We start from the raw sequence: 13,152 nt of genomic DNA on the forward strand, positions 1-13,152 counted from the left end.
GTAAGCATAAGGAGGAAGTGCTAGAAAGAAAAAATAAATAGAGATGTCCCTGGCTGGGGACAACGTGTGAAGAAAGAGATGTGGATCGTGGTCAGTAGACACAGAAGTACAAGCCAAACTTCTCCAGCAAGAATGCCAATATTCCATTTAAAAAGGGTTTGCTCACATTTATTTTTAGTGAATGCAACCTACCCAGGTATGGAGCAGTGAGGGCAGCTCCAAACTGGTACGGAACAGAGAGAAGGGACTGGGGAATAGATGTATTTTTAATTGGAGAGAAAGTGAGGAGTGAATTATTGATACATCTACAGACATTGAGACTCCCATGTTAAAGCAGGCCACACACAGTCCACAGGGTTGGCAGGCATGCTACATGGATGCACATGTTTTTCCACACGTTAACATCTGAATGAACCACGGGGGAAAGAAGTCCATAAACAACTTATTCCTGTGACAGTGTCCAAGCAACACACATAATGCAGTCCTTGAAGGTTAGTTAAGAGTCCAGACTAGCAATTAAGCTAAGCATTAACTTGCTGACCAGTTCATTTAATTAAGAGGTGTTGTACTGTGAGAGCCAATAGGTCACTGGCTGGCTGAGCATTAAAATAACTCAAAACAAGGAATGGACAGTCTTAATCTGAGGAATTTTCACATACCCTTGAAACATTAACTGTGTTGGACGTGGCTGCTGCACATGACAAAATCATAACCAAGTGCTGCAGCAAAGGTTATGAAAATATCCTGTTTGTCAAGATGACAAATTAGCAACCTAACTGATAAACATTATGATAAAGTTCAGTCTGAATACACAGACAGACAACACCTACCAACAAACCAAACTCAGACATTTAAGAGCCAGAATTGGAGCCTATAATTTCTCAGTCAGTGAGGGGTTAACAGGAAACTGCAGTGCACAACAGAGGCACACGCTCTGAGAAGTCTGTATAAGGCTTTGCTCAGAGCTTGTACTGACAAGTACAGCCAGGTCCAGTGTCTCTCCTGCTCGCTCTGTTTACCTGGCCCTCCCACCATGCTCTTCTCCACACTCCTCATTTTCTTCCCTCCCCCTCTCTCTACGTCTGTCCCCCATCGTCCCTCTTAATCCCTCAATCCTCATCTCTGCGTTCATACTTAGGCTACCAGTTAATCAGTCAACCATTATTTATTTTTTTATCTCAAGCCCTGTGCCAACATGTTAGCAATTTGGACTTTCCCTCCACTGTTCCACTTTGGCCAATGTTCATTTGGCAGAACATGTTGGATACTCATATGTTGAGTGCTTGCTATGTCCTGTCAGTGTTCTATGATGTTGTGGGGTCAGTCATGACAGACAAACTGTCCAGTCTAGCACATCAAATCAACAAAAAGTCTAATGCGCTTTAATTTGCTCACAGATGGAGTCATGTACCAACCAAAAAGGGTGCTTGAACTCCAAAAACTTATTATTCTAATTTGTATATCATGAGAAGATCAACATGACTAAAGATAATGAAATAAGATGAATCACAGCTCAGTTTATTCAGATCTTAGGACTTCACGCCTAGTGGAAATGTGAACAAAAGTTATTCCATTCATATTACCTCTTCCCACTAAAAAATGTCTCGTTTAAAATGAGCTAAAACAAAAAGTAAAGCAATGCTAACTCTCTCTCTCAGCCTTGATAAAAGTAAAGACCCCAGTTCCAAGTCTTGGATGATGAAGATGCCGATCATACACATTCTTAAAAGGCAGAGTAAAAATAACCTGGTCCTGTCTCTCCAGGATACGGCACACAACCTGGGTATCTCTAGCACCACAAGGTGAGTACACACACAAACAATGTGGGCATAGGTGACCAACCATGTGTGACCTCTTATTCAGTTTACGTACAAAAACAATTGCATTAGTTTTGAAGTTTCCAGTATCATCTGACAGTATTGTCCTCAATGAAATTACCCTCCAATCAAGTACAGTGCTGCCACAGTGACAGACTCAGTGATACATATTTCATGTAGTGTATGTGGACACCTGCTAATTGACATTTCATTCTAAAATCATGGGCATTATTATCGAGTTGGTCCACACTCCCTTCGCTGCTATAACAGCCTCCACTCTTCTAGGAAGGCTTTCCACTAGATGTTGGAACATTGCTTCCATTCAGCCACAAGAGCATTAGTGAGGTAGGAAACAAATTTTTGGCGATTAGGCCCGGCTCGCAGTCGGTGTTCCAATTCATCCCAAAGGTGTTCGATGGGGTTGAGGTCAGGGCTCTGTGCAGGCCAGTCAAGTTCTTCCACACAGATCTCGACAAACCATTTCTGCATGGACCCCGCTTTGTGCCAAGGGCATTGTCATGCTGAAACAGGAAAGGGCCTTCTCCAAACTGTTGCCACAAATTTGGAAGCACAGAATAGTCTAGAATGTCATTGTATGCTGTAGCATTAAGATTTCTCTTCATTGGAACTAAGGGGCCTAGCCCGAACCATAAGAAAACAGCCCCAGACCATTATTCCTCCTCTACCAAACGTTACATTTTTGCACTATGCGTTCTCCTGGCATCTGCCGAACCCAGATTTCCTGTCGGACTGACAGATGGTGAAGACTCATTCATCACTCCAGAAAATGCGTTTCCCCTGCTCCAGAGTCCAATGGAGGAGAACTTTACATCACTCCAGCCGATGCTTGGCATTGCGCATGGTGATCTTAGGCTTGTGTGCAGTTGCTCAGCCATGGAAACCCATTTCATGAAGCTTCCGACCAGCAGTTCTTGTGCTGACGTTGCTTCCAGAGGCAGTTTGGAACTCTGTAGTGACAGACGAGGACAGACAGTTTTTATGTGGTACGCACTTCAGCACTCCCATTCTGTGAGCTTGTGTAGCCTAACACTTTGTGGCTGAGCCGTTGTTGCGCCTAAACGTTTCCACTTCTCAATAACAGCATTTACAATTGACCGGAGCAGCTCGAGCAGGGCAGAAATTTGACCAACTGACCTGTTGGAAAGGTGGCATCCTATGACGGTGCCACATTGAAAGTCACTAAGCTTTTCAGTATGGGCCATTCTACTGACAATGTTTCCTATGGAGATTGCATGGCTGTGTGCTCGATTGTATACACCCGTCAATAACGGGTGTGGATGAAATAGCTGAATCCACTCATTTGAAGGGGTGTCCATATACTTTTGTAGTGTACCTCTGGCCCAATTGACACAAACACAGTGGGACACAGGCAGTAACAGGACTGAATAACAAGTAGTGTTAAAAATCGGTCAAACACAAAAACACATAGGCTGTACACTGAATAGGATGATAAATGGACAGAATACCTCAGATCCTTGAAGAACAGGTTGTTTTAGTAAGAGGCAAACCGTATGGACTGACTGGCTGACTACTGAAGCCTCAAACTAAAGATTGAGGAGGAACAGGACCCCTGTTGTAATCCTTTGCCTACTGCTGTTAACTTTCCTTCTCTCCATCTCCCTTCCTCGTGCTTGCCCCGCCTCACACAGGTCCTAGCATGCCGCTACATGCAGACTAGTGCTTTTAGTCTCTCCCCTGTGAGGCACACAGCACCAGGCACCTGAGTGGCACAGCAGTCTAAGGCACTGCATCTCAGCGTCACTACAGACCCTGGTTCGAGTCCAGGCTGTATCACAACCGGCAGTGACTGGGAGTCCCATAGGGCGGTGCACAATTGCCCCAGCATCGTCCAGGTTAGGGTTTGGCCGCTGTAGGCAGTCATTGTAAATAAGAATTTGATCTTAACTGACTTGCCTAGTTAAATAAACACAGCACCAGGATCGCTCTCTCCCTCTCTAAGGTGTTGGATTCGGTCTCTTGTTATGTTCTGCCTCTCAAACTCTTTCATGCGCCAACTCTCTCACTTTTTCCTCTTTCTTTCTCGGTCAGGTCCAAACCACTCAGCATTCTTTGTGTGCGGACTCATCGGTGCCGGAGTTTCTCTGGAATCGTCTCTCCAATGTTGTGGAAATGTTCCTTGGCTGTCTGGGCCAGGCCTCTGACCACTTGAAAGAGGCCGAGGAGCAAAAGCAGCATTCCAGCTCCTGAAGCGCTCTGGGGGTGCCATGACTGGCACTCACTATGCCCTTATTTGGACCATCGAATCATCTCTCTTCTCTCTGCATTCACTTAATTCCTTTTACAGGGCCAAGCGTATCCTCCCTGAGAGGCTGAGGAGGCATAGCCCCTTGGAGAAGATCCCCCCCCCCTCCCTCCCCATTAGGGGGTGGGGACATGATAAGAGTATCTCCCCACTCTCTCAGTTGTCCAGACATAACTGTCCCCATCTCTAGAGAATATGTTATGGGTATGAAGCTGCGCGCAGAGAGCATAAAAGAGCAAGGGAGGAAGGATATAAACTAAATTGAGTTGATACCTCACCTTTATGGAGGTCTGCGAGTGCTGCATGCCTGTGGCTTGACACTTAGCATTAGCTATATAGATGCTGAGTAGTAGAATTTTCTTTATCGGCTTCAAAGGGGTGGTCAAGACTCAGGAAGTACATTTTTTCTTTGCTGAAGTACACAATCAAATCATGAATCTATGAAATGTTGCTGTCTTACTCTTTGATAGTATGCACACACACCATCTTATAAAGTGTCTTCTAAAGGGTTCAACTTGCCTCGTGGTCACTAAGGTTAAGTGCATGAACATGCTTGTTAGTTGAGAATGAAGCAATGGAATGAGGATCAGTAAACCTACCTTTTAAACGAAGTGGTACTTTTTTACAGCTATATGCCATGGTGGACATTCAGTAGAGATGATTCACAAATTCACTACCCATTGAAAATGTATCATCCAAATGACTAAACCTAGAATTATTCAACACAGACCTCAGACAGAGACCCAACTGGGAGATGTGAAGAAGCAACCAGTCCAGCGATAGCACAAAAGCTGATAGTTCCTGTAAACAACATTAGTCACTTCGCTAATCATTCACAAAAAATGTCACCCATGCAGGAAATAGTTTGATGTCAAATCTAAAAAAAATAAACTCCCCATTTAACCAACAGTGGCATCGCTTGAGCCGCTATTTTAATCTTCCAAACAAAATATAGCTTGTATCCAGTTAAGCATTGTCTTTGCATCCTCGTGTATGGCAGAAGGGAAAGTCAGTATTTGTAACAGAGTTTTTGGCGATGGCTGACGCTACAAAGCTGTTTTCCACAGATCTCCCTTTCCATTTTCACCTAGGGAGGAAGAGAGAGTTATGAATGGAGAGCGACAAAGAGAACAAGAGGGAGAAATTGCAGCCATTGCTGACTGTGCATTAAAACTTTACAGTATAGCTTCCGCAACAAGCTTTAGTGTCACCAGGTCAGACCTAGCCCATCTCAGCCCCGGCCAGCGACCACTCATGCTTGTGAATTTACAGCATCCAACATAGACATCCTATTAAAATTACTATTCGAGTTCTATGATGTACAATGCCTAGTGTTTAGTTTCTCACCTACAGCGCCAGTGACGGTGCAATTTTACACTTTGTCGCTATGATGCCCTCGGCTTGTTGGGACAAAGCCAACCAAGACCTGGAGTTGCCCAAGGAACCATAAGGAAAATATGATGATGTTTGTTCCAGAGAAACAAGTGGCCCTGAGAAAACAGTTTCCTCCTTACCTACAGCATCTATAAGGATCAGCTACAGGCAGCACGACATTTCTTATTGATGGGATATAAAAGGAGAAACTAGGAGCATTGGGAATGAGGGACATGGGTGTGTGAAAGTGTACTAGCTAGGGTGGAGGGAAGGAACAGAATGGTGTACATGGGAGTGTCAGGCAGAATCCCAAACGGCCCCTTCCCCTCAAAACTCAATTTGCACGTTCACCTCCGCTTTATGCATAAGTGTCCCAACGCTAGCTGAGGGGGTAGCAGCTAATTAGACCCTGCAATAGCCACATCAAACAAGCCAGGATGCCCCAGAGCAAAGTGCTATCCCGACACGCACTGCAAAATGTTGAGTTTCAATTCTTCCTATGAAGTTGTGCAGAGGTGAGCCTAATTATGAGACATGCATTTCATTCACCGTCAGTATACCATACTATAGGAGGGTGTAGAGAATTATTTGGTCAGTGACCAAAGCCAAACTGTTGCTTCCTGTTTACCATGCCCTAGCCACCATTCTGCACACGCCTAGACGTGTGAGTGACAGAGCTGAACAAGGGGGGGGGGGGTATTATAATCTAGATGCTTAGTAATGGAAGAAAACCCACAACCACCAAGGAAACTGGATGTCCCTATTGCGACAATATAGGCTTATTTGTGTACATTGTGCACTGCATCTAATTGCTTTAAATGGGAGAGCTTGTGATGAAGCATGTCACAGATTGCTCGGCCACAGTGTCATTCAGTGTTAATGATGACGCACAAAGTATTTTCAGTGAATACTACCACACACGCAACCACATAAGTTCAATTGATTTCCACACAAGTCCAATTGATTTCCGTACAGGGAACCAATCTGCTTTGATGAACAAAGGAAATAGTCTACTTATGGAGACATGAAATAATAAATCATACCAACGATTGGTGATGACAAATACACAATAATTGTGTGCCATAAAATGACTTACATGACTGTGTCGTCAAAGAGACAAAGTTAGAAAAACATCAGCCATAAGTTCTGACTTCTCAGCTAGGGGTTAAAAGTTCACTTATGACGGTAAAGGGGGAGGGGAGAAGAGGGTAGCAAGTGAAATACACTCCCTGTGAATCTACACAAGCCAGTCTGGCCTTCATAGCCCATTTCAATACAGACAGGCAGGCAGACAAAGAATGACGTGAGAGAAATAAAAGGAGACTGTAGGTGAGTCAGAGTGTGTGTTCCTGCTTTTAAGTAGATCAATACTATACGTGCTCAGCATGGAGAGAGTGAAAGGGGAATATTTTAAACTCGTGAGAGAAGCCTTTTATCACCCCAAACACACGTCGGCAGGTAGCCGTCCTGTGTGTTTGGGGTGATTTGATTTTAAGAGCGTTGAGCCAGTAATTGAAAGGTTGCTGGTTTGAATCTCAGAGCAGACTAGGTGAAACATCTGTTGATGGGCCCTTGAGCGAGGCATGTAACCCTGTAAGTCGCTCTGTATAGGGTTGCAAAGGGTTGGAAAACTTTCCAGGAAATTTTCCATGGCAAGTCTGGGAATTTGGGGAATTTTGCTTTAATTCAATCAAAGAAAGTTAGCTTAATACAGTGAACCTTTTTTTGGGGGATACACAAGGCAATTCTAGGTCTTGTGGCATATTTTGGTTAAACTATCCCCAATTCAACGGAATTGCAACCCTCTGCATGCACAGTGCATTCTTCCATCACATGCACAGCTGATTCTCAAGATCTTGCACACTAATGAGATGCTATTGAGCCCACACTACTACACTGTCTGAGCCTAGGACTACAAACTTTCTGCCAAGTTTTGATAACAATACTGAGTGGGGTGAATACATTTTATACGACATACATGATTTTTTGTTGACTAGTAAATAGTAGCCTACAGCAAAGTGGGTTTAAATCATTTCTAACTTGTTAACAATTCCTGATACTTAGTTTTTGCTACCATGTGGGTTTTTAGCTTGCTTGAGCCTGCTAACTGAGTGTTAATTCACTTGTTTCCATACAGGTTTCATTTTAAAACATTTATCTTACAAAGGAGTTGGTTAATCTAACTGCTTAACTATTTATCTGTACATGGAATTGTATGTTTTTTATTTAATCATCTTTACAGGAAAATGCCACGGGCACCATTTGATGTGTGGAGACATTTCACTACAGCTAATGTAGAAGGAAAAGATGTGTACATTTGCAAATATTGTGACAAATCACATGAAGAATGCAAAGATGCAGAATCATCTGGCCAAGTGCATAACGTTCCCTCAGTGCTCACAACAAACAAACACTGACTAAAGTCCCTCTACTTCTATTCGAGGTGAAAATGATGAACCAAACACCTTATCGATAGCAACAGCTCATGGTCCTCCTGGAATCAGAAGTTTTTTTGACTCAATGGAGGAACGTAGGCAGAGAAATGCTGATGAATGTCTTGCTCAAGCTGTGTATGCAACTGGTTCACCTCTGATGCTCACAGGCAATGTGTATTGAAAGAGATTTCTAAATATTCTTCGCCCAGCATACACCCCTCCAAATAGAAATGCATTATCTACTAATTTGCTGGATGCAGAGTTCAGAGTTCAAGTGAAGGTCAAGCAAATCATAGAGAAAGCAGACTGTATTGCAATCTTCTCTGATTGGTGGTCAAATGTTCGTGGGCAAGGAATAATTAATTGTATCATCTCCACCCCTCAACCAGTATTCTATAAGAGCACAGACACAAGGGACAACAGACACACTGGTCTCTACTTTGCAGATGAGCTGAAGGCAGTCGTCAATGACCTTGGACCACAGAATGTATTTGCACTGGTGGTGACAGAAAATACTGCAAACATGAAGACTGCTTGGTCTAAAGTGAAGGTGTCCTACCCTCACATCACACCCATTGGGTGTGCTGCTCATGCATTGAATATGCTCCTCAAGGACATCATGGCACTGAAAACAATGGATACACTACATGAGAGCCAAGGAAATGGTTAGGTATGTGAAGGGTCATCAAGTTATAGCAGCAATATACCTCACCAAGCAAAGTGAGAAGAATAAGAGCTGCCCAGCAACACCCGTTGGGGTGGTGTTGTCATGTTTGGCAGTCCCCTGGAGGGGAAGGCGTCTCTTGAAGAAATGGACATATCACAGACTGCTGATATGGACAGCCCCATCAAGAGGATCCTCCTGGATGATGTATTTTGGGAGAGAGTGGTAAGCAGCCCGAAACCTATAGCAGTAGCCTTTGCACAGATTGAGAGATACAATGCCATCCTGTCTGATGTTCAGACTCTGCTTGCAGATGTAAGAGAAGAAATCCATACTGTCCTGACCACTTCACTGTTGCTTCAAGCAGAGGAAACTGCAGTTCTGAAAAACATCAAAAAACATGAAGACTTCTGCCTGAAGCCCATACACGCCGCAGCGTACATGTTGGGCCCCAAGTAATGCTAGCAAGAGCATCCTGTCTGGTACAGATATCAACCAGCCCTATGGTATCATCACTACAGTGTCTCGCCACCTTGACCTGGATGAGGGCAAGGTTCTTGGCAGTCTGGTGAAGTATCTTCCAAGCAAGGGCTTTGGGATGGAGATGCAATATGGCAGTCGTGCCAACATATCTCATCAGCCACCTGGTGGTAGGGACTTTGTGGATCTGAGGCTCTTTCCCCTGTTGCCTCAGAGCGCAACTGGTCCTTGTTTGGGAATACACACACACACATTGAAAAATTAGTGGCCATCTGGGCAAATTTGCAGCCTTATGAGCCTGACAACGAGCCATCCTCAACAAGTTTGGAAAGGGACAGTGAAGATGAGCCCTCAGAGTCTCAGATGTTCAAGAGGTGGACATTGAGGAGGTCCAGGGAGAAGACATGGAAGCCTGAGAGGAAGACAACCAAAGCTTTAGTTTCTAGACTATCATTTTACTGATGTTGAAAACATTTTTGGGAGATGCGATGGATCATTCAATATTTCCTTGAAATCATCCCATGTGAAGAGTCAACTCATTTAATTAAAGTTCAATTCATAACTAAATTGATTCTCTCTATTGGAAGGATTTAATTGCAAATAATTATGTCTAATTATGATAAGATAAAAGATGTGTCTCCATATGATATTGTAAATATATCCAATGCAAAAAAAAACATCTACATGGTATTAATACCCATATATTCCCATTAATTCCCACAGAAAGTTTCCACCTCTGAATATTCCCCAAAATGTTTTTAAAAAAGTATATACATTTTAACTGTGCTCACCATGGTAAGAGTGAAAGGGAAACATTTGTAACTGATGAGAGCAGCCTTTTATCACCCCAAACACAGTTCCTTGCTAGACACTATATATCCTGATGCCTAGCCACTTTACCCCTGCCTACATGTACATATCTACCTAAATTACCATGTATCCCTACACATTGATACTGTAATGGTACTACTTGTATATATCGTCATTCTTGTGTTTTCTATTCTTATTATTTAACTCTGCATCATTGGAAGAGAGCTTGTAAGTAACCGGGTTGGGCTCAATTCAAATTGAAAGCTGTCAATTCAGGAAGTGGCATGAATTTAAAATTCAGAAAATATATACCAAAAACTTTTGAAATAAAATAGCTTCTGCTTTTAATTTGATTAAGAAGTCATTGAAAACAAATTCCCTTTTTTTGATGATTGAATTATAATTTTAGTTCACTTCCTGAATTGACTCCCTTCAACTTCTTAGATCGAATGTTTCACACCCACCTTACACCTGAAGGGTGTGTGTGTGTGTGTGTGGGGGGGGGGGGCAGTTAGTACCAGACACCTGGAGCGAGTCACAGCAGGCGTCGCTTTGATAACAACAATGAATCCTCCAGCTGCCATTAACAAAGACTGATGCATTTCCTGTGTGACAGTGTAGTCTGAGATAGAGAAACATGGAGGAAACTGTCTCAGCTGATTATGGTTATAGGGATGATGTATGCACAGCCAGGGTGGACAGAAAATATGGTTATCTTTGTGTAATAAAACTTCCTTGGATGTATTGACTGAGGTTTCTATTTATTCGATTTGGGTAACCTCAGGATCTTGGCCTACCTGTATTGGGAGAAACCATGGAACATTTAACCAGCTGGCTACACTCGTCTCAACATTCACATATGTTAAACTATGCTGAGGACAATGAACTTGATTACATGACAGACAACATTACATTCCTCACCCATTATGTAAGCAAGGTAAATGACATGACCTCAGATGGGGCCAGAGCCCATTCATTCATTAGGCCTAGCAATTAGTGTTGGCTTTAACAAGGTAAACCAAAGTGACCAGCAACAGGTTAAAAACAATACAAGGCCTTACTTACCCAACTTGGTTTTGCAAAAGAAGTGAGAGATTCAAGATTGGTTAAGGATAAATAACTTGCACAGGTTATAGAATCACAACAAATATACATTGTGGATAAAGTCCCAGATAGATTATAGAATACAAATGTACATAGGCCCAGGTGATATGCGAGGGGCCATTGTGTTAGAGTCAGGGAAAAATATAAAATAACATTCCAGAAAAGGTCTAACTAGTCTTGGCTTCAAATCGTGTAATTGCCAACTTCACAGGCTGCAACAGGATGTGGAATTCGTAGACTAGCTTGTTCCATGCTCGGCGCAATTTGGTTGTGTGTACAGGCCTGGTTGGCCAACTACGGGGGAAATAGGGTCCTTGAATGGATACGTGGAACTATGGCAGGCCAGCTGATCAGACAACTCCATGTCTAGCAGTGGAACTATGGCAGGCCAGCTAACCAGACAGACAACTCCACGTCTAGCATACACAACAGCGTGCTCTACCACAGGGCACTATTACAGATAGCAGCTCCATTTCCCACCAAAATGTCCCAAATAGGACACAATAAATATTGATTTCATGATACATCTAAATCACCATGGGACACAAATTGTAATTCAAGTAAAATACAAATTACCCGGTCTAATGCTCTCTAGGCTTAGGCCTATTGTACTGGAATTAGGCCACTTGACAATATGTTAAACTATGACAGAGCAACAGGCTACTACCGTATGACAAGGGGACAGACACCGCTCGAGCTGGCATTTCTCTTTTTCTTCTCTCACTCATGGGCTACAAAGTGATACATTGTATAAGGTGCTCTGCATTGAAACAAGTTGATTTAGTCTGGCGGTCACTTTGATGATGACATGTTTAGGCTATCTCGAGTCAAAACTAGACTACCAAAACAGTTCGAGATCTATCGAAGTTACAATATGATAAATCATATGACTCAAAAAAACTTGCACCAGCCATGCTCGATCACTACAAGCATACAAAATCGATATGTTGTATTGTAGTCACAAAACAAAATGAACAGACCGATCAGATTTGAATCGCTTTACCTCATTGTTAGAGAGTGGAGATCCTCTCCGATGCAGTTTTTTCGGCCTCAGATCTAAGCCCGGGGTTCAAAAACAAAAAAATAAAAATAAAACGACGATATCGGCGAGATACACATCTATATACACGTAAAAGGATAGCCTACGATCCACAAGCAGGATAAAGAGAAGCACACCTCGATGATTTCCTGGTTTCGGGGAGAGAGGAGTTGAAAGACTGGATACAGTAGTGGAGCGCGCTTGCCAACTCCAATCAGGATCCAAGACTCATCTCTCCTTTCTAAACAGACTACCATACACGAGCGAACACTGTCAGGACAAACTAAAGCCTCTTTCTCAATTTTGTCAACGTGGGAACGTTGATCGATAATGCTGTGAATCTTCTCCAGACCTTCTCGGTCTGTGTAATTTAATTGGTGTTTAAACTCAACCCGCCTCCAGCTTTCAATTCGAAGTAGGTTTTCTTTCCATGTTCACCGGCCCCTCCTCTAAAACGTATTGCAATATGGGATCCTTAGGACGTCCCTACCCCCCATTGAAGTGTACGTTTTAAGTGGGTTAAGGTTTGGGTTTTGGCTTGGAATGTCCATGTCCCAAGGATCCCGGATAGCACTAACCTTGAGAAAAATCCACACCACTCTGCCTTTCCCTAGTGGTTGAAAGGCATAACTCCAAATCGGGTGTTCAAGGCAGTTGGTGGAAAGTTGAGAACATACTGTACTTAGAATTTAAGCAGCAATGGCCTGTTGCACTAAACAAGACTGCCCTATCTATAGTCAACGTTGTGCACATAATGTTAATAATGGTGAGACAAGTAGTTTAAGAAACTAGCTGTAGACTCAATGTAGGCTAAAACAAAAAATTATACTGCCACATAAACCAGATAGTAGTACAGTGCATCTGGAGCAAATTAGGGTTAAGTGCCCTGCTCAAGGGCACATTGACAGATTTTTCACCCTCCTGGCTCAGGTGTTCAAACCAGCAACCTTTTGTTTACTGGCCAAACGTTCTAACCGCTAGGCTACCTGCCACAACTATAGGCCTACTGACTTCATACATAATGAAGGAGGAAGATAATGGGAAAGACTATTTAAGCAATAAGGCCCAATGAGGTGTGGTATATGGCCAATATACCACAGCTAAAGGACTGTTCATTGGCAGGAGGCAAGTGAATTATAAACTGG

General features: G+C 43.0%; 1 pseudogene; it reads right to left on the reverse strand.

Moving 5' to 3' along the window:
• Positions 1-12,474, reverse strand: part of LOC135553012 (vasodilator-stimulated phosphoprotein-like) — a 32,236-nt pseudogene extending 19,762 nt beyond the window's left edge.
• Between the last annotated feature and the right edge of the window lie 678 nt (positions 12,475-13,152).

This window comes from Oncorhynchus masou, chromosome 13, assembly GCF_036934945.1.
Source record: "Oncorhynchus masou masou isolate Uvic2021 chromosome 13, UVic_Omas_1.1, whole genome shotgun sequence".
Lineage (NCBI taxonomy): Eukaryota > Metazoa > Chordata > Actinopteri > Salmoniformes > Salmonidae > Oncorhynchus > Oncorhynchus masou.